Below are 19281 nucleotides of genomic sequence, written 5' to 3' on the forward strand. Positions count from 1 at the left end.
TGGGGGCAAAATTAGGCTAATCAGGAAAAAGATCTTTTTGTCATTGTGGATAGTTCTCTGAAGACATCCAGCAGTGTGCAGCGGAAGTCAAAAAAGCAAACAGGATGTTAGGAATTATTTAAAAAGGGACAGACAGTAATACAGAGAATATCTTATTGCCCTTATATAAATCAATGGAAATAACTAATTTAGACAACCATCATTTTCTATGTATATTTGGGATTATGTTTGCCAATGGGCTGCAATATGTGTTATCCTGACATCTAGTACTGCTGAGATCGTGCATTCAATAATATCCCTGCCCTTCCTGTTCCCGTTCTGCACTGAGCCCCACGCTTATGTTTCCAACTTCTCCAGGACTCTGTCTTTGTCTTTGGACCCATCTGTCAGCAAGAAGCAGTGCCAGGGAGACTTCGATTTCTGGGACATGGATTTACTTTCTGTGTGTTTTAGGAGACTCTTTGAATTTGAGTGTCTGTGACATTAAGCACAGTACAATCTGGACTGTTAACAGCTGTGGCCCCTCAGTTCCCCAGGCTGGGGAGCCTTTTACACTGCTCTACTGTGAGAGCAGCCACTCCTGGGCAGTTCACACACAGTCTCCAGCATGTAACTCACTCCCAGCTACACAGTATTGAGTGCTGCTAGTCAGTGACTCACAAATTACTGTACCCCACAGGAGAACCCCAGAAAATTCTCTGCTCCCAGACTTCCCCCAGAAATGTGCATCTTGCACTGTCCAGCACACGCCTGAACAATGGGAGCTCATATGAAATCTGTTGTTTCATCAGTGGAAAATGACATGCACCAGCCTTGTTATTCCAAATGGAGTTTCCAACACACTTTAATCCAAACACACTGGTTAGATAAAAAAAGGAAACAAAATTATTAACTGTAGTAATGACGGAGCCGAGTCAGTCAGTCTGTTCCCGTGGAGCGCCCCCAACGGGGCTGTCCACGTCTATTTATTATAAGTGGTTATATAAATCATGCTATTATACGCATGTACAAACTGAAGCCAACATCTCGCCCCCTCTCCTGGTTGGTGCTTTTTGCACTATGTACTCCAGAAATACACACCTTATCAGCGCTTAATCTATGTGCCTCCTGACCGGAAGTGTGGGGGGGGTGTGGGAATCACTTCAGCTGCTCCAAATCCGGGGGCGGCATTCCAACCCCCTTAGCGCTTAGGAAGTGTAACATTCCTACAATTAACTACTGAAAAAAAAGATTTGAAGTGACTACAAGTAATGAGGCATAAAGGTCAGAATTGTTTATGAAAGAAACGCAAAGATAAAACACAAACTAATGTTTAACTTAACAAGCTAAAAGGGATTTAAAACAAATGTTTCTCTCACCATCTGCTGAGACAGGCTGGTTTTCCTTTCAGCCAGGACTCCCCCTAACCTGCCCCTGCCGCCCACATTCAGTTCTTCAGGATTTGTCATGAGCAGAGGGAAAAGAGGGAGAGAGAGAGAGAGTCTCATGCATTTTCCTCACCTCTTTTTATAATTCAGTCCTTTGTACTAGAAACCACTTCAGTTCTCAGCTGAGTCATGGTGACACGCTGTCACAGATATGAGCTTGAAGTGTCCCTGTGATGGAATGTAAATGTCTTCTTCACACCTTCCCCCTGGTGGAGAATGGCTATTTGACCAGCTGTTTGCCTTGCTGTCTCTGAGGAACTTAAGGTTAGGGCTGCAGCTTTTTCAGTAATATCATACCGTAAAATCTCATCACTTTCCATACAATGTTGCTACACAGTTTAACAGGAGGATATTCAGTAGATTATGTCTTTTCAAATGGTACCTCACAAGCCCTACAGTGATAAATGAAGAGGAGGGGAGGGATCTCCCTTTTATAAACACCCAGCCAGCCAGTGGGCTGTAAAATCCCTGTTGGTGCGAGTTCTCTGCTTGCTTTACCTCTAAAGGGTTAACAAGCCAACACGGTTTAAAAAAAAAACCGTATTGGGCACCTGACCAAAAGAGCCAATGGAAAGGCTAGAACTTTTTTAAATGGGAAAGTAACTTTCCCTTTGTCTCTTGTTCTCCGGAGAAGGCGACACGGAGTAGCAATGCTGTGTATGGCTTGAAGCAGGTATGAAAATTCATCTTCCATACCTAGAAGAAATGATTTGGATAGGGAATGTTTAGACAGACACAATCAGGTTTATTTTTTATTTTGGCTTTTGGATCTCCTCGGTGCTGTCCCAGATGCTTTTGTTTGCTTGTAAGCTTTAAGCTGAACCCCCAAGAAAGCTATTTTGGGTGCTTACAAAAATTTTCTTTTAAGATCTAGCAAAGCCTAAGTTCCAGATGTATTGTTTTCCTTTTCAATTTTACTAAAATTTTCCTCTTTTAAGAACAGGATTGGATTTTTGGTGTCCTAAGAGGTTTGTGTGTGTTGTTTGATTAGCTGGTAGCCACAGCTAATTTCCTTTGTTTTCTTTCTCAGCTCCTTCCCAGAGGGGAGGTGAAAGGGCTTGAGGGTGCCCCATAGGGAAGAATTCTCAAGTGCTCCTTCCTGGGTCCAAGGGTTTGGGTTTTTTTTGCCTTTGGGTGGTGGCAGCATTTACCAAGCCAAGGTCAGAGAAAAACTGTATCTTTGGGGGTTTGATACAAGCCTAGAGTGGCACAAATTCATTTGTAGAATCCTGTCGGGCCCCCACTTTCTGCACTCGGAGTGACAGAGTGGGGATTGAGCCCTGACCCATACCATGAACACAATTGATCATAATTTTCTAGAAGAGTGAACATAGGGGAACAGACTAGCACAGTGTCTGTGTGTTCCCAACATATATGTGGGTATTATAGTCCTGCACAAGCAAGATGTTCGGCATCTTCAAACACCTGAGGAACCGGTCCTGGGGATTCACTGGTTTATTAAGTGACACTGTATGGAATTGAGAGACACTTTATATTATTATTATATTATTATAAATACTGTGGCAAATTGCCGGTACTGTTATGCTGGGTCTCGCGCTTTCTCTTCTTTGGGGAAGGTTCAGGGCGCCACTGCTTGCCTCTGAATCGGTATTTTAATTACCCCACTGGTGTCCTAGAGGAGGGGAGTGGAGAGGGAGGGACCTGGGCCCGTCCTCTACTCCAGGTCCCAGCCCAGGGGCCCTGAGGTTAGTGGTGAACCACTTGAACTGATGGTTCCTTCCCCTGGGCTACTTCCCGCTCCCACCCTTCAGCTTGTGGGGGCTTCCTGCCCTCCTTCTACACAAGCCAGATGCCCCTTACCTAGGGTCTTGGACTTCTTAGCCCACTGCAGCACTTCTCCAAACTTTCCTCTGCTTCCCTTCAAACTGTTCTCTGCTCCAACACCAATCCTTCTGCTCCAGCTCCTTCCCTGTCTGATTGGAGCAAGGGTCTTTATCAGGTGACTGACTGCAGGTGCTCTAATTGGCTTCAGGTGCTCTAGTTAATCTATAGCAAACTTTCTTCCCTCTACAGGGAATAAGGCTCCCTTCTAACCCTCTCCTGCTGCCTCTGGCCACGCTGTATCACACTGTGTACTGAGAACTCCAAGGCTTTTCCATGCCATGTGCTGTGAAGCTTGTGTTTGGGACACAGGAAGTAGAAGCCACTTGGCAAAAAGAATATAAAGGGCAGCTGCATCATCTCCATTTTGTCTTCAATCCCCCTTCCTACCTCTGGAGCAACTTCTCTACAAACTGAAGGCTTGAACAAAGGACTGAATAATGTGGATGTATGCCAGAGAGCCTTTCAAGCCAGTAACTCACCAATACTGCTAAGAACCAGATGTATAGATTTCTGAATGTGTCTGACTGCTTTCCCATTTAACAACTCCCTATTTCTTTTTCTTTTATAATAAACCTTTAGTTTAGATGCCAATGATTGGCTGGCATCGTAGTATTTTGAGTAAGATCCAAACCTATACTGACCTAGTAATGTGACTGACTCTGGGGTCAGAAGAACACTTTGTTTATGTGAGCAGAGTTTTTAAATAACCTCTCACTGTGCTGGACCTAGGTGCTGATTGGGAGCCAGAGAACTGGGATGCAATAAAGGGGGCCGTGTGATTTCTTTTTTTCAGTTTCTCGATAACCAGTGTGGGGGATCAGAAGCACAGTTGGTGACTGGTTGGTGAGTTTAACTTTCGTGTTAACCACCAGTTTGGGGAGCCTCTGCTCTCCCTTTTTCAGCCTGCCCTGGTCTTGGCATTTTCAGTGAGGACTAGCCCAGGCACACCGGGTCACACGAAGTATTAAAGTTAAATTAATAGAATGTTTTTTATGAGAAAGTTTTATGAAATCAACAGAACTCCTTTGTTTTCTTTCATCTGAGCAGGGTTTCCATTTTCCAAACCTGATGTGATCTCCCAGCTGGAACAAGGGGAAGAGCCATGGGTCTCAGACCTGCAGGGTTCAGAGGGAAAACAGACCCTGAGATCTCCCTGCAGAGGTGAGGAAACATTAAACCAACTCTGAGTGTGAAAGTGCCTGAAGGAAACATCTGGGATGCCCTACCAAGCCCTTGAGAGGTCTCTCAGTTCATTATTGTTGCCAGCAGGGGTCATGTCCTCAGGGTAACTATAGCTCATGGCTTCCCGTAGATTCTAGCAGACACCAGGCAGTAGCTTCCTCCCTTCCCCCTGAGAATTTGGATGGCATTTGAAAGCCAAATTGATCCCCTCCTCTCTCCTGTTTTGGGGAAGAGAATGGGGGAGTTCAGTTTGTGATTTTTATTTGACCTCCCTCCAGCACTTAGTTTGTTTTGGCTTTTCACTTTTCATCCCTGTTTGATGCTTCTGTCTTTTTCACAGCAGGTGATGCAATGGCATGTGAGAAAGAGGAGCAGAATTCTCAGCAGAAAAATGTTCAGCAAGTGGATAAACACAGAGCATTATGGCAAAGATCAAAAAGCAATGTGTCCAGGAGTCATGAGGAGGAAAAATCCTGTGAGATTCAGCACAGACCAGAGAGAGAACAAGGAAACCAGCCGGGGGTGAAAATGGGTAAACGTATTTCCTCTCAGGGAACTCAGAAGGACCTCAAGGAAACCACAACAAAGCAGGAAATCATCATTGGAAAGAGAAAAAATACATGCACAGAGTGTGGAAAAAACTTATGTGACTACTCAGCCCTTCTTAATCATCAGAGAATCCACACAGGGGAAAGGCCCTATCAATGCCGTGAGTGTGGGAAAAGCTTCACTCACAGATATTCCCTTTCTGTTCATCAGAGAATCCACACAGGGAACAGGCCCTACGAATGCCTTGAGTGTGGGAAAACCTTCAATTGCAGATCAGACCTTTCTAAACATCAGAGAATCCACACAGAGGACAGGCCCTATGAATGCCGTGAGTGTGGGAAAACCTTCAATCGCAGCTCAGACCTTTCTAAACATCAGAGAATCCACACGGGGGAGAGGCCCTACGAATGCCGTGAGTGTGGGAAAAACTTCACTAGCAGCTCAGACCTTTCTAGACATCAGAGGATCCACACTGGGGACAGGCCCTACGAATGCCGTGAGTGTGGGAAAACCTTCACTCAAATATCAACCCTTTCTGTTCATCAGAGAATCCACACAGGGGAGAGGCCCTATGAATGCCGTGAGTGTGGGAAAACCTTCAATCGCAGATCAGCCCTTTTTACCCATCAGAGAATCCACACGGGGGAAAGGCCCTATGAATGCCGTGAGTGTAGGAAAAACTTCACTCACAGATCAGCCCTTTCTGTTCATCAGAGAATCCACACAGGGGACAGGCCCTATGAATGCCGTGAGTGTGGGAAAACCTTCACTCGCAGATCAGGCCTTTCTAAACATCAGAGAATCCACACCAGGGGAGAGGCCCTATGAATGCAGAGAATGTGGAAAACCGTCTCTTTGCACTCAGCCCATATTAGCTATCAGAGAATCTGCAAGGGCAGTGAACACGATAAAAACCTCTAGGGCTATCAGTTTTTTTTCTTTAATACTTTTCCTGATTCCCACATAGTAACTTTTTAAATCTGTTTGAACTGTTTGCATCCCCGTTATCCCTCAGCTTGGCCAGATGAGTGGCCCATTTATGCCTTTTGTACTTTGCCTTCTTTTGAGGTGGGCCCATTTGTCCTTTCTATCAACTCAATTATCCCACAAGTAACTGGAGTGTGCCCTTCCTATGAGGAACCAGGGAGCGTCACATTTATACCATTGCTCCTATTGCAAAGTGATTGTTAGAGTCGCCAGTGATACAGATTGTATCCTTGCCAGTTGTTCTCACGTTGCTCTGGGTTGTGCTGAAGAGCAGTTACATTGGGAATTTTTCATGTTATAGTTAAATAAAAAGGAGCAGGGGGAAAAAGTGTCATTTCGGCCTCTGTGACACTGGAAGGAGATGGGGTGGTTCAGAGATTCCCTCCTTCCCCATCACTCCAGAACTGTTACATTTTGGCTTCTCTGTGCAGAGTTTATTTTCATCACATTCTGTCCCTCCACTTCTCAAAATGTCATTTGAGGAAGAGTTCTCAGCTGTCTGTGCTTGGAGATGATGCTTTGATTTCTTTCCTCCTATATCAGAGTCGCTGTGACTGGAGATGAAAGTGTCAAAGACCTGGAAGGGGAATTTGAATGGATCCCAAACATAGTGTGATTATTTGGTGTTTAAATTCCAGGTTTCATCTATTGGTAAAGCCACTTCTGGCAAGAAGACTATTTTGTCCCCCATTATGGGATGCTGGGATACTTACAATTTTGTAAATAACATAACTGACTATTGAGAGAGTGCTGAGTGAAGCTGCTTTGAATGGATCAGAGGAGAATGTGATGGGAGAATCTCTTGTCCTGATTCTAAATAGTCAGATGTAACCTGCTCTGGAATTTCTCTTCATACTTTCATTGTCATGTATTGTAGCCCTGAGGATTAATCTGTTGGTCTGTATAAAATGTCTTTTTGATAAATTTAAGTATGTAATAAGCTTATAGATTTATAGATTTGCAATAGCTGAAATGCAAGACAGACTCCAGGTCAGACATCCTGTGACGCTAAAGGTAACCTTTAGGACCCTTACTCAGAAAAGTAATAATAAGACAAATTACCTATGCAAATGTCTGGAGACCTTTAACTGAACCAATAACAGTAAAGGGTGGAAATAGGGATTTTTGCCCACAAATCTAACAAGTACACCACAAATGCTTACATAACTGTCACTCATATGCACACATATGTTAGCCTATGAGGCAGGTGTACCCTAACATTTCCGTGGGGGAAGATGAAATTTGGGCATAGGAGGAAGGATTTCTGAATAATGCTCTATAAAAGGTGAAACAAATCACTATTAGGCAGGTGATACACCCATCTATCTGTTCCTGTTTACCCATCGCCTCAACTCCATCTACGCATCGATGCTACCCATCTACAAGGCTATTAACTATTAATAGGCCGTGGTATTATTTCCTTTCAAAGCTGTAAGTATAAAGGAATCTAGTTTCTGCTTTAACTTTTAAAAAGCACCTAGTTTATATAGGGTTAAAGTCATACCCATACTATCACTTCCTCTACCAAAAGTGTGACAACACCCAAAGTGCTACTGCACAGAGTGAGTTTATAACAGTGTATTATCATAAATATCTCTCTTAAAGAACTGTGATATTTGTAACTTTGTGATCTCGAACTGTTTTAATATTTTTACACTTTCTTCTTGTTTCATTGATTTTAATAAAAGGACTTTATGACTATTTCTGTCTCAGTGTAAGTTCCTGTCATATACCCCGAAGCTCCTTTTATAAACTCTGTGAAGCCTAATTCAGAACAAACTTTATCTTCTGATCATACACATTGGCGAGCCATACCCATGTTATTAATATCTATTAATTATTAATATTACTAAATAATTAGAAAATTAATTATCAAATAAAATTAAAACTAAGTGGATAAATTCCACCGACCCTACTAACCCACCCCAGATCAGGCTACAGTATTCTGTCTCTCTGTGATGTGGGTTTCTCTCTTTTCTGAAGGCTGTTTGCTCACCCAATTGGATATTAGTTCAGTTCGATAAGACGTAGCTCAGATTTATTGGAGAATTGAAGACAAATGACCATTTCCTAAAGTCCTCATTTGTCACTTCAGCTTTGCTTTTTCCCCACCCCTCCATGATGACAGTTCAAGTGCAGTTCTGTCAACAGTGGCGAACTCTCCAATTTACTGCACACGCTAACAAAGAAACAGCAGTGATTTAAAATCTCCATTCGGAAATGGTGAACAACAGCAGAACCCCAACTAACTGAAGGAAGTGCATATGATCACAGTGGAGTTCAATTATTTACATCAGTATTTTCTCAGATGATTTGGGGAGAGAATTCCACATTGTGATTTTTAACTTGGCAAAATGCCCATGTATTTGGTTCCCGAAGCATTTTTGTAACCCAGGCCCCACAGAAGATCTTTCCTATTCGGAATGCTCCCCTTCATGATGCAGATGTTGAGGAAAGAGAAGTGGTATTTTTGTTCAATTTATCCTTAATAGATGCTCAAAATGTGTATAAAATGAAATCAATGTTGGAAATCTAATAGCTGCAGAAAAATAGCTCTTTTTAAATAGAAATTTTAGCTCTGGTAACGAAGATTCTGATCCAGGCCTGTATCCAGTCCCTTGCCTGGACCTGTATCACCAAATTAAAGAAAAGCTGGGCACGTTTCCGGAAGCCGTTGCTTACGACACTGCTGAGCTTTTGAGTGGTTTTGTAAAGCATTCTACTTCTGAGAAGTGTAAATTCACCCTAAAAAGGGCAAGGAATCAAAGGGCATCGGGAATGTACATTTTTTCGGATGGGGCAAGAAAAGGGAGTAGCATTGTCCCCCTTGGGTAGCCCCTGTTCAATTCCAGGTCAGAAAGCAAAACTCTCCTGCAAGAATATCCAAAAAATATTGGGTTTCACTTCATAAGTACAGTTTTGTGGCAATTAAATGATGACCCTAAAATTTCATAAAATCAAAGAACGCTGAACAAAAAAGTGTGGGAAATACGGCTGTATCTGAGAAAATGGCTTGGAATGAAGGAAGACAAAAATTGATCAGCCATGAGAAAAAGCCCTGTTTCCCCCTAGTTTGGAACTTCTCTCACAACTACTGGAATAGAAAAGCTAAACAAATGGTGCTCTATTGTTGCAAAGGAGATTGAAGTGAGGCCATTTTCTCCAGAAAAAAGAAAATGGTCATGTCAGGAGTGGGATTTGAAACCACATCTCTATGCAGAAACCAGAACACCCAAGAGAGAGGAAAAAAGAGTCTTAAAACTGGCACTTTGGACAAGTCCACAATCCTAATGCTACAAAGAATGTGACTTATCAACCCTAGTTTTCATTAATATTTAGGGAGGCCAAGATGGCACATCTCTTTCAACTCCTAGAGACCTTCTCCAGCACAGCTGATTGTTAGGCACACTCACCCGGACCTAAAGTTACACGTTTCCTGGAGTTCCATGAGTTCTGCGGTGTTGGAATCTCCCTGCTCACATTTTAAGCGAACAAAAGATGGGTGCTGGTATTCTGAGACCCTCAAAATCCTGCCCCGGGAGCCAGGCAGTTAAGCAACCAACATCCACAACCTCTACCACACTAGTATCCTGTCTGGCAACAACTCGCTTATCAATAGCTGGTGTCTGAATTCCTCATTTCTTTGTTGTTCTGTCAATGTAGTCTCCACTTTCCTATTGCTTGTCTGCATAATCTCTGTCTGGTTCTGTGATTGTTTCTGTCTGATGGATAATTAATTTGTTGGGTGTAAAGCAATTAAGGTGGTGGGGTATAACTGGTTAGATAACCATGTTACAATATGTTGGGATTGGTTAGTTACATTTCAGTAAAATGATTGGTTAAGGTATAGCTAAGCAGAACTCCAGTTTTACTATATAGTCTGCAGTCAATCAGGAAGTAATGGGGGGGAATGGGAATGGGAGTAGGGGAATTGGAGTTATGTTTTGCTAAGGGGGGGAATGGGAACAGGGACACAGACAAGCCTCTGTGGTGTCAGAGCTGGGAAGGGCGATACCGAGGAAGGAAATTGGAATCGTTGCTTGCTGGAAGTTTACCCCAACAAACATTGAATTGTTTGCACCTCTTGAACTGCAGGTATTGCTGCTCTCAGGTCATGCGAGAAGAACCAGGGAATGGGGGCGTGATGGGATAACCCCTCTAAGAAGTATATCTTTCAGGGTGTGAAAAAACCTGGAATCAGTATAATTAAGCTGCCCTAAGCCATGGTTAGATACTGCTAAATGAAAGGAAAGATTGTTCTGTCAATGTAGCTATTACAGGGATGGAAAACCCCTCCACTCACTGTAGCAACTGTCTACTCCACAGTGCTATAGCAGTGTCACAGCAGCATTTTAAGTGTAGACAGCCTCAGAGTGAGACCAGGTCTGGCTCTGTGGATGCTCAGGCACTACAACAAGAGCAGCGACAATACACTAATGCTTCCGTAGTTGGCAGGATTCAAACTTGCCTGGGGAGACCCCAATGGATTTCTAGTCCATCGCCTTAACCACTCGGCCACAACTACTTGATGTATAGGTGCTTCACTACACAATGATTCTGTTCTCACTGAATTGTCACTTCACATTGCTCAGACCAGCTCCCCCAGCACACTCCTGGCTGTGCATTAGTGTAGGTGTGTCCATGGCTGAACAACAAGGGTTCCTGCCCATTTCCCTTCTGGCTGGAGCATGATTAGAGTGTGTTTGTGGTTAACGACATTGCTATAGATTGTTGTTCATTCCCCACACTGACAATTCAGACCGCCCCGTTCCTATTCGAATCTCCACCAGATCATGCCAATAGCCGGGGTCAGGATTTCTCTGGGGCACTGAAATGTTTCAGGGGGTTGGTGCATGAACTCAGCCTTGCATCCATCCCTGATGTTTCATGGACTAACAACAGCAGCGTAAAGAAAGAGCTGATCCAATATCTCACTGTCAGAGGTGAAGGTGGCCTCGTCCCATCTGCATGACCATTGCCATTGCAGGAGAGAAGGTGTCAATGGAATCGAATGCCTTGGCTCAGACAAGAGACACAGGGAGGTTTTGCTGTTCATGGATCTGTGCAAAGGAAATTGTGTCTCTGTGAAATTGAGGAGGGAAATGAAACGTCCCCATGGTGGCCCAATGCCCTAAGGAATGTGGGCGATGGACTCCGGCTGGGAAATGATTTCACAGGATCAATGTATTGCCCTGATTAAAAGCTATGGCTAAAGGCAGCCACTGTTGACAGTACCTGAACCTGTGTAGGGACACCCGAGTGGGTATCAAGTCCATTGCCTTAACCAGGGTAGTCGATTATTTTATCAAGATTCAAATTTTTTGGTCAAGGTATAGTCACTGTATAGACGCCAGAGAAAATAATACACTGATGATAAGAAGAATATAGAAATATTTTGCAGTCACTATGGGTATAACTATGATAATTGTTTTGTGTTTCACTCTTTATATATGGCACCACCAAGGGTAAAACTAAACGTCTCTTCAGATAGCAGGGAGTGTTTGTGTTCATTCCTGCTAGCTACACAGGATTTGATGTAGCTGCTTTCAATCCTCCGGCTCTGCCGAGATAAGTAACATTTCAGGCTGTCACTGAACTGAAGGAGGAGATCATTTTTGACAGGTTACGCCTCCTCTTAAAGGTGTTTGTCTGGCAGCATTGGTTCTCAGGTCTCTCCTGAGGGAAGAAAGTTTCTGTGCAAAATACCAAAACTTTTAATAGAGCGGAGGGAAAGGCAACGGCCACATGATGAGGCCAATATGTACCGCAACATGATTCTTTTATGTGGGATGACTCTGAACACTGACTGATCTGCACTCTCTTGTGTTTGAAGAGATGTTTAGTTTTGCACTTGGGAACCTATAAGGCTGAAGCAATGTTATGGATAGTGACACTGTGACTGAAGGGTGATTTAAGGTTGTAAAAATTGTTAAAAACACTGAGCTTAAACATAAACTGCCTGTTATTAAAGGCTGGTTTCCCCACGTTGGTTCCATAAGCTCTGCTAGAAAGGCCCTGGGTTCTCTCCTGCCTCGGTGGGAACTAGAGGGAATCGTCCCCTGCTGCCCTTGGCTCCAGGCTGATTTTTCTGGGGAGGGGGCGTGGAATTGATTGGTTTGCTGTTGAGAAGGGAGCCAGGCCAGTTCTCAGGGAACGAGAACTCCCAGCATCTGCCCAGCCCAGCCCAGGCTGCTGCCCTGTCCCAGCCTCTGTTCCCCTGGGGGCCCTGCATGTTTGACTCTAGAGCAGGCCGGGAGTAGCAGCTGAGGCAGAGGACACCTGGGCTGGGCAGATAGGGGGGAGTTTAGCAAGTGGAAATGGTAAAACCGCAGTGAATATTAGCTTGGACTCGACGGCATTTCTCCATTGGTCTGTCTGCTTTGAGGCAGGGACAATGACACGTCCTGCTGCATTCGTCATTTCAAAGGGGGGTTTAGGATTTTCATTCTCAGACACGGTGCACAAAGCAGGACTCAAACCCAGCGTGCAAACGAAATGAGCCACTCACAGGTTCTGGCAGCCACAATGAGCCTTTGGTGTGAGAGCTCAGACCTGCCCCTGTCCCAGAGGGAGGGGGGTGTCTACAAGGGGCTTGGACCACTGATCTACCAGTGCCTAACTCCCAAAATTTTAGTAACTCTATTATCAGTGCCTGTGAGTGTAACTTAAACCATGAGAAAAACCACACTCAGCTAGACCAAAGGCCCATCTAGCTCTGAATCTTGTCCTCTGACAGTAGCCAATAGCAGGTGCCCCAAAAAGCCACCACTGGGAGTTGAACCCACGTTCACCTGTTTACCAGGCAGGTGCTTTAGCCAGCTAAGCCATGTTTCCTGCCCACACCTGACTCCCTGCCATCTCCACCAGGCCCTGACAAGCTTTCCTTGTGTTTGGATTCTGCAAAGCAGAGGAGCAGGTGACGTTTTCCTTGCAAGCTGTGTGTGTGAGTGAATCTTTGGCCAGGTCTGCACTACAAAGTTGTTTCAGCAGAAATATATTGCTCAGGTGTGTGAAAAACACACAACGCTCCCTCGGTCGGCAGGTTGGTGTGGCTGGTGTACACACTGCAATGCCACGGCTGGTGACAAAACTGCCCTGTTTTGGTGATAAAATAAAACCACTTCGATGAGAGGCCTAGAGCTTTTTGCAGCAAACTTACAGTGATGGAGTGCCAGTGTAAATGCTGCTGGTCATTAAATCACCATAACTGGCCTCCCCCAGTATCCCACAATGCCCGCCGTGAACTCACCTGCCCTGCATTCCTGCTACAGAGGCTGGGCCCCTCCCCTTTCATAGCTCCAGGAAGTTCTGACAGCTGAGCCTGCTGCTCTGCTCCGGCAGCCAGGAGCAAATCACTGCCGTGGAATGCTGCTCTCCGGCACTGCGAACACAGAACAGGGGGCGGGAACTTCCATGCATGGGGGGGCAACGGCATCTGAACTGTGACACCCCATGACATCCCTTCCCTCGAGGAGGCTCTTACCTTCTAAACAGGGACGGCTGTTTTCTAGTAAAATCACTACAAGGGAAGGAGAAAACTCGAAAGAGGTTCCTCCTGGTGCTCACGTGCGTGAACCCAAATACTCTCTCAGTCCTCAAAGAGAGACCTGGAGAAGGAGACTTGCTGGAGCAAAGCCACAGGGGTCTCTGAGGTTTCCCTGGCCCCTCGCCCCTGTCCTGCCTGGCTGATGTCAGCATCTCTCTGTGAGGTCACCACCTCCCCACCGCCTTGGACCAATAGTCTGAGGTCCTGCAAAAGGCCTTTGTGATGTCACTGCCACACCCCTCCCTTGCTGTGCCAATGTCCTGCCCCTGCCCAGGCACTTTGGAGGTTTGAGCTACTCCCTGTGGATCACCCCACTCCAGGAGCGTTCGTTCTAGGCAGCAAGCCGACTAGACAGGGAAACATCAGACGCTGCTCCCAATGCTACACTCAGTTTTTCAGAAATTAGTCAACTTTATGGCCAGAAGAGACCATTAGTGCATCTAATCTGACCCCCTGCATATCACAGGTCTCCTGAATGACACAAGTGCTACTTTTGGGGCAAACACATTGCAGAAAGGCACCTAGTCTTCATGAAATGACATCAGGAGATGGAGAATCCATCACTTTCCTTGGTAACTTGTTTGTTGAATATTTGTACCTTAGTTGTCATATGAATTTGTCTCTTTTCACCTTCCAGCCATTGGGTCTTGTTAGGCCTTTCTCTGCTCGATTAAAGAGCCTTTTAATACCCAATCCTTTCTCTCCATTAAGGCACTTCAGCACTTCAATGAAGTCACCTTTCAATCTTCTTTTGATCAGCTAAACAGGATGAGCTCTTTCAATAGCTCACTAGAAGGCATTTTTCTCCAGCCCTCAGAACATTTGGTGGCTCTTTGCTGTCCCAGCTCCATTTTCATTGATGCCGTGTCACCTCCTGTGATGTTATTGACATAATCTGTAACTGTATGGATCACCGTTGCGACCACTGTTCTATATTCGCAGCCAATATTGTAGAAAGGCTGTTGTGTAAGGGGTCTATGGAGAGGTTCTGATTGGCTGATTATAATTATGCTATCTCTGACTGTGTAGCATTTTTGTAGTTGGTGTTATGAATATTGGCTCTGTGCTGCCCGTATTTCAAACTTGTGCTCTGCTTCCAGGGAACACTCCAGCCAGACAAGTTGGTGTCAGTTCTGCCTAGCCTGCTTGATGGCCCATTACGGACCATCAGCTACACAATCGGCCCACTGAGAAAAGGCAGATACGCCTTGTGACTCAGCAAGCTATGCAAGGACCTGCCTATGGACAGAACTCTAAGGTTTTTCTATGCCATGTGCTTAGAGAGATGTATTTTCCATGCCCTGGTTCCTCGCTGACCCAGAGAGAACAAAGGAACACGAGAACAAAAACCTTCCCCCACAGATTTGAAAGTATTTTCTTCCCTTATTGGTCCTTTTGGTCATGTGCCAACCAGGTTATCTGAGCTTTTTAACCCTTTACAGGGTATTTTATGCTACCTGTAGCTATACGTTTATGACACCCTGTAAATAGCAATCTGCAGAATCTGATTCTGAGAAAGGGCAGGGTGAAGGGAAGTGGCTTCAGCAGATTTAAGGAGCATGCTCAATGCACCATAAGTAGCAAATTCCTACACTCAGCAGTTTCTCACACTGCACCTGAGGCAGCATGAGGCAGGGGCTCCATCGCTGTCCAGACCCCACCCAAGAGCAGATCCCCAGGGGCTGCGAGACCCTCAGCTTCTGGGACCTGTGTGTGGAGTCTCTCTTCTGCCCACCCAGGGCTGCCCCTGGGGTCCCTCTGGCCCCTGGTGCCTGCAGCCCCTGGCCAGGGACAGCAGAGCCTGGGACTGGGTCCAGCTGGAGAAAGTCCCCACCGCGGATGGGCACAGAAAGTGCTTCAGTGAAAGTCTGTCCCTGGAGCAGCCCCTCTGGCACCGCAGCAGCAGCCCGGAGCTCAGCCCGGGCTCCCAGCGCACACCGGAGGCAGCAGCAGCAGCGTCTGGTACCTTACAAAGCCCGGCCTCCAGGAGCTGCCCCACGGCTCTTTTCCTTGTTTTTCCTGCTTCCGTCCTACCAGCCCCCCACTGCTCCGGCCCCTTCAAGCCCAACCCAGGCTGCAGCTGCCACAGTCACCGGGCCAGGGACTGTCTGAGGTGGGAACTAGCCCCATCTCTGCTCCCCCTCCTGCCCCTGTGCGTCCCAGAGCCGCTGCAGGGACTGACCCGCACCCAGGCTCTCGCTCCTATTAGCGCTCACAGGGGCCAATCCAGCTACGGGAGAGTGAGCGCCCCTGGGAGCTGGGAAGTGACCAAGTCTCCCTGCCAGAGGGTGCGGGAGGAGGAAGAAAGGGAAAGAGGAGAGACTGAAAGGGGATAAGGAGAAATAAGTGAGGAAAGCAGCACCCAGCTCTTTTCTACTGCATCACCCCTGAGCAGATTGCTCCTGAGCTCTGGGTAAATAGCCCCCAGTGTCTCCCAGATCCCCCTGCTCCCAAGGCAATGCACATAGGGATCTCCTTCCTGCCAGGCGTGATTACAAGCAGGTGTGGGTATCACCCTTATGCCATGATTGGAGAAAGACAGCAAAGCTTGGGAACACGCGTCTGTATTTCCAGTCCAGTGTGACAATCCCGGCTCCAGGAGGGGTTTGTTCTCTGCTCCTGCTGGATGGGCACAGAATGGGGCAGCAACAGGTCTGTGTCAGTTTTGTTGCTCCACGTTCCTTAACTTAGAACAGTGTGAAATGAAGAAAATGGAGATTGAATTAAAGGGAAATAGACAAAGAAAAGTTCCAGCCCGGTTGCTTATTGAAAGAAATGACTCAATTTCCCAGTTACAGGTTTTATTAACATGAACAAATAATCCCAAGAGCGCACGTCACTAAGGCTAAATGACTATAGACACCACTCAGCTAAGGGTTAAACAACACAGTGATAAAGTTCAGGTCAAATCAGGAAATCAATGAGTTAACAAGGATACTGCGCTGGAATCAAGTAGTCAATTTAGTCCAACCATCCGATTAATACAGCAGAAAAACCAACCCCCTATAAATCCTGAAAGAGCAACCCAAGGAGGCAGGTGCACATTTAGTGATGCCGAAACCCCAGAGATTTTTCACCCAGGCCCTGCAACCCAGATTTACCCAGCTGAATATTTCAATGCCGAAACCTAATTATTGCTGACATTTAGCCCACAACCTCAATGCTAATTACAGTTTTCTCCTTAGATTTCACTATTCTGTAGCTAATACTTCTCCTTGCCCTCTCGGCCCAGAACACATACAGACCTTAGAGAGACATTAGTAAAGAATTCAAACAGCTCTCGCTGAACAATACGTATCTGACCACTCAATTCCTTGTGATGCTTGCATAGGTGAGGCGCATGCGTTCAGTCATTCCATAGGGCAGGGTTTTAAGGCTATTAAGATTTGGGGAACTATTCTTCCTAGCATCTTCCCTTGTAGATTTCAGAGGTGTTCACACCCTCACTGAGGCGCACTGTTATACCCCAATCAAATAGAAAGGCCGGGAGTTCTCCAACTTCATAAAAAGAAACAGACAAAAAATAGAAAAGGGAACAAAGCGTTTCTAAAATAATAAGGGGTTGGATCTCTGCACCTCTCGGGCTTTGATTCGCCGGAGTAGGAACTGTAGCTGCAGTTTAGAAACCAGGTACTGGCATAGATTTCCTCTCTCTCAAGTGCAGGGCGTGACCTATGTCTCATTCTCTCTGTCTCCCATCGGGTGATGGGACCATGAGTGAGAATGAGGAGGGGAAACCCCAGCAGGAAGATGCTGAGGAATTAGAACCAACTGTGCTCTATTTTCACACTTCCTAATTTTTCAAAGAAGCAGGAGGCAGAGAGGCGATACAAATGCATTAGACTCAAGAGCAAAACTAACGACAGGTCTACACTAGGAGGGGGGCTCGATCTAAGATACACAAACTTCAGCTATGGGAATAGCAGAGCTGAAGTCGACGTATGTAGGTCGACTTACCTCGGCATCTTCACAGCGCTGAGTCGACTGCTGCTGCTCCCCTGTCGACTCCGCTTGCGCCTCTCGCGGTGCTGGAGTACCAGAGTCGACGGGAGAGCGCTCAGGGATTGATTTATCATGTCTAGACTAGATGCGATAAATCAACACCCCCAATAGATCGATCGCTACCCGCTGATCTGGTGGGTAGCATAGACCTGCCCTAAGAGACCAAACCACAGACTCTGGACTCAGCATTCAAGTATCCTGCAGTCTGAACTTCGCATCTGATACATTCCCTCATTGGCTACCATTATTTGGCCAGCAAGGAAGTGCTCCTTGTCCAACAAGGCAGCCAGATTGGGACCCATAGGCACGGAATGGCTCTGAAGGAATCAGCTGTTTCTCTCTGTGCTTCATATAACTTTGGAGCCAGATGGTAAAAGACAGTTGTGCCCAGTTTAATCATGGCGTCCTTTAGGAATGTGATCAATACCACTTAACTAGGGAGCAGGATTCTAAAAACACCATAGCTTCCATATCTGGGGTGAAAATCAACCATCACTACCTGCAATTTCTACCTGAGCTCGTCAAATCTTTGACCTTACTTGGAGTAATTTTACACATCTCTGGTGTAGAATTCTTCACCAACCACACAACAGATCAGTAGCGACAGTGAGGTACAACTCCCCCTACTGTGCCCTTTTATTTCTTTAATCTGGTGGCACAGATTTAAATTAGGAACTAAATTCAGGTGCGGCTTAGAATCCCTGTAAGATACCAAATGTCAGGTCTCTATTAAAAATAGGTATCTTTCTGCAGATATATCACATTCAACATGGGTTTCAACTTCTACACATTTGCAGCATCTCCCAGGGGTGAGCTGAACAGAAATGTCACCTCCATTTTTCCCCATCTCTACCTAGAAAGGGATTGCATTTCCCAACATGCACCTGATTAGGAAGGAGATATCTTCAGGAGCGATAGGGCCTGGGCCACAACGGCTTTGGGAGCCCACTGCATGGGTATTTTGCTTAGTTCCAAGTCATTTACTAGGGTATCATCTTCCCAGCCCTTTAGGAAAAAAGATTGACCTAACCAACTGCACAACAGGGGGATTGGGATGGTGATGGGGAATAACGGAATCCCTCTGACTTCCTCTGTAACAATAGGAGATAAGGTGTGAAATGACATTTTCCCCTATCCCTGCCCTGTTCCTGCTCTTTGTTATAGTTCAATATAGTTTAAGTGAGGAAAATGGTAGTAAAAATATCTGCTCTCCAGCACAACCTGAACCAATATCAGAGCAACGGGAAATGAAACAATTTGTTCCCAAAGGGGGAACTCGATGACTAACAATTGCTGTGAAAAGGGGGAACAGTATAACCGTGATGCTCAGGGTTTGTTTAGACTAGGAAAAGTGATGCAGTTTAGGTTAGGACAAGGGGAAAGCTAATGGCAGCCACTGCACCTGGACTGCATCTGCTCTACAACTATAATTGTCTTTTTACACCAAGATCACTAACTTGAGCAGTCAACGCCATGTACAGTCCTAGTGGATTCCAGGCACAGGTAGTTTTTGCCTCAGTGTAGCTTGTTGGGAATCAAACCTCTCTCCCACCTGGAGCTGATGGAGCTTGGCTGTTCTCAGTGGTAGCAGATGACAGAACAAGGAGCAATGGTCTCAAGTTGCAGTGGGAGCCATCTAGCTTGGATATTAGGAAACTAATTTTGCTAAGGTGGTGGTGAAGCACTGGAATGGGTTACCTAGGGAGGTGGTGGAATCTCCATCCTGAGAGATTTTTAAGGCCT

General features: G+C 45.7%; 1 pseudogene; it reads right to left on the bottom strand.

Annotated features, from left to right (window-relative positions):
* The window catches only part of LOC120381647, a 438779-nt pseudogene that overhangs the window by 18480 nt on the left and 401018 nt on the right, over positions 1 to 19281 (bottom strand).

Source organism: Mauremys reevesii, linkage group 14 (genome assembly GCF_016161935.1).
Source record: "Mauremys reevesii isolate NIE-2019 linkage group 14, ASM1616193v1, whole genome shotgun sequence".
In the NCBI taxonomy this organism is placed as follows: Eukaryota; Metazoa; Chordata; order Testudines; family Geoemydidae; genus Mauremys; species Mauremys reevesii.